Source organism: Vigna unguiculata, chromosome 3, assembly GCF_037176805.1.
Source record: "Vigna unguiculata cultivar grain cowpea cultivar isolate G323 ecotype 2 chromosome 3, ASM3717680v1, whole genome shotgun sequence".
Taxonomy (NCBI): domain Eukaryota; kingdom Viridiplantae; phylum Streptophyta; class Magnoliopsida; order Fabales; family Fabaceae; genus Vigna; species Vigna unguiculata.
Window position 1 is genome coordinate 14,153,445 of NC_140794.1, and position 3,713 is coordinate 14,157,157.

Genomic DNA, 3,713 nt, shown 5'->3' on the forward strand with positions numbered 1-3,713 from the left:
ATTAATATATTCACTTGTTTATTTACTGAATTATTAATAATAATTGAAACTTAATTTATAAAAATTACTTCTCAAATCACGATATTCAAACAACACAACACATAAATGATGGGCTAGTCCGTTTGACTAATGTGACAAAATGGATTAATAGATTGAAAATAGTAACTTGACGAGGAACTTAACGATAAATTCATTTGTTTTACCTTTATTTTTATATCAATAACTTTGTCCCTACTATTTTCAAACTCTTTTTTTAAGTGTCTAATTGTCCCAAATATATAGTTTCTTAAAGTTCAGTAGAAGCCAAATGGATTATTAACCTATTTTTTGCAAATTGTGTCCTTTACTATCCTCTTTTATTGATGCTATATTCTATTACATCCTTTTAATTTTAAAATAAACATTCATCTTCTTTATAATTTTAACAAATTGAGACTCTCGTCTCATGCTTAAATATATATTCATCTTTCTTATATTTAAAATAAATGATGCCCACTTTTGTTATGTGTGACATATTGATGTCTTTTTCTTTTTTTTTTAAATTGTCATATTAACTAAAATTTAAATAAAAATTATAAAATTAAAAATTAATTTTCTTAAATATAAAACATTTTTTTTAACAAACAAAATTTTGATAGTTTAATTATTTTATAAATATTCTATACTTTCATTAAATTATAAATTATCTTATATGAAATAAAATGTATATTTATGAGAAAACAAAATTGTCCTATAACATTATTCATGACTGGTGCTGACTTAACGACTTTTTCTCACGGATTACCTTCACATAAATTATTCCTAAAATATATCAACATCATTTAATTTAAGACTTTAGAAAAAAATATGAGTCATTTTCTTATAATTTGATCAATCTTTCATTTTATATTTTTAATTTTTAATTTTTAATTTGGATATTTTTTATTTAAAAGTTTTGGTAATATGATATTTAAAATAATATAAAGGAAATAAAATCACTTTATTGAAAACACTAATGAAATGAATATCATTTATTAAAACTATATGTGAATGTGTATTTAAAACTTGTAGAGATTATGAATGTAAAATAAATCTCCCTAAAATTCTTATCAATGATATAAGAGGTCAAATATTAATCTTGCAACAGTACTTTTCTGATGAATACATCGCTGAGAATTTACAACACAACATCTTCAAGAATCAGGATTAATTAAGTGCAACAATTACAGATGTTTGTATGAATTATGCATCACTATGCTTATGCCTATATATGTTTGCAGATTTTAGTAATTTATTATTTGTGATTTCCATCTTCTTCTACAATGGTGGAATGCTCTGCTCATCTCTGAAAAAGTTTCCAGGATCAACCCTGGCCTTCACTTGTGTCAGTCTTTCAAAATTTCCATTGAAATATCTCAAACCCCATGATTTTGCAGTTTCATAGTCCATTTTTCTTTTGTTCACACCCAAATCAAGGTCTCTATAATTCAAATATGACCGTCTTGGAAACTTTGACACATAGGGTGCCATATATTCATACAATCTTCTTAACCAATCTAAATGCTCTGGGGCCTCTTCATTTGAAACCAAATTCACCGAATACTGAATACCGTATAAGTTCCCTTTTCTATGTGGGAAAGGAGTTTCTGATTCTGAAATCTCACCCATTTTTCCACCATATGGTGTGAAGATCAAGAATGGTGAGTTCTCCAAGAGCAGCATATTCCACAGCCCTTCTATGCCAGCTAAGGGAATTGGTTCCGTCACATAATCAGATTTTGCTTTGAAACTTGAGGATGTTTGATTTCTCCTGAGCAAGACCTCCAAGGATTCATCTATTGAATGGCCTGCAAAGTAAAGAACAGATTGAATCCAAGTCATCTGGGTGAAGTTGTTGTGCTGCAAACCCAGTTCTGAAAAACTGTTCTGCATCAAAGGAAGAAGCTTCTGAGGTGTCCCAAGGTACAATCCTGTGAAGGAAAGCACCGCAGTTTTTCCACCCTGAGAACCTGAATTGGAAACTCCCACAACAACGTGCAGAAAAAGTTCTGCAGGAAGTTCGGGAGCAACAGTTTGCCACTTGTGGAAAAGGTCAGTGGCACCTTCATCCAAGGACCTTGAAACATCAAAAACTGTCACTGTTGAAGGAACATGTACAAGCTTGATTTTCCATGCAGTAATGACTCCAAAGCTTGACCCTCCCCCTCCTCTTATGGCCCAAAAGAGATCTTCCCCCATCAGTGTCCTATTCAGTATATTTCCATTCACATCTATTATCTGAGCATCGATTACGTTATCAGAAGCTAAACCATATTTTCTGAAAATTGTTCCAAACCCACCTCCACTGAAGTGCCCTCCAACACCCATGGTGGAGCAACTTCCGGCAGGGAACCCATGGACCTTACTTTTCTGTGCAATTGCATGATAGAGTTCTCCAACTGTAGCACCTGATTGAACCCATGCACTTTCTTCATCCATGTTAATGGTTATGGACCTAAGCTTGATAAGATCAATGATGAGGAATGGAACGTGAGAAACATAAGAAAGGCCCTCATAGTCATGGCCCCCACTTCGAACTCTTACTTCTAAGTTGTTTTTCTTTGAGCAAAGTAGTGCTACTTGGATGTGGAATAGGCTTTGTGGAGTGACTATAATATCTGGTTTTGGGACTGAACTGCTTAGGAATCTGGCATTTCTTATAGAAGAATTCAGAAGGGATTCATAAGAAGAACTACTTTTACTGAATGTTACTTCTGAAGTTGTGTTGTTCCCTAAAATTGCCTGAAAACATTGACGAAAACCTTGATCATGGCCAGCTGAACTAGAAGTTGCAGCAGGGAAAATTGAAGTGAAAACGGTGACAGAAAGGAACAGTAATTTAGCCATCGAATTGGCCATTGTTGTTTCCTTTCTTATCTTTTCAACAAATGGGAACTCAGGCTTTTATAGCCGAAGTTAATAGTTATGCGGCTGTTTATGGCTGGCATATTTGAATGGACTTTAGCGAAAGAAAATAAGAATTATGATTCTAGAAAATTAAAAATTATGATTGAGAACATGTTTTTTAAAATAAAAATCAGCTAATCAGTATTATCGTTTGTCTTTTTCCTTTATCTTATTACTTAATTTGATTCGAATAGAATCTAATAAAAAACTAAATATGATTTGAATTGAAAGGATAAACTAACAAGTCAACAGCCGAACTTTGTGACAAATAAGACAAGTTACTTGCAATGCCTTCGTTTCTTTGCTTTGAATTTTCAGTTATTACTTCCAAATTTCAGCCACTAACTTCTCTTTTTTTCCTCATTCATCCCCACATATTAAACAATTTCGTCTAATACGAAGCTTCTTCACTTAGATGACATATAGAAGAGGCCACTTCTTAGTTTCCATTTTTTCACATGAATTTTCACACCAATTTAATACGATGATATGTATGTTATGTATACGTGATATATTTTATTGAAAAATATTTATCACTCTAAAAGTATAACAATGTAATCAATAACTATTTTAATAAAATAGGTATAAATACTGATTTGGTACCCAAACCTTTTCGGAATGTTTAATTTGGTACCCGAACTTTAGGAATGTTCAATTTAGTACCAAACTTTTTAAACGGGTTTATTTTAGTACCTTCCGTTAAATACTATTTAACGTCGTTTGGGTCTTGTTGAGTTGGCACAGTGAAACAGATACGTGGCAGAATTAGTGGGTGTGCACGTGGATTA

At 32.1% G+C, this 3,713-nt stretch overlaps 1 pseudogene; it reads right to left on the reverse strand.

The window, feature by feature from the left end:
* Positions 1-1,104: 1,104 nt before the first annotated feature.
* Positions 1,105-2,914, reverse strand: LOC114177328 (tetrahydroberberine oxidase pseudogene; annotated as a pseudogene).
* Positions 2,915-3,713: the final 799 nt, after the last annotated feature.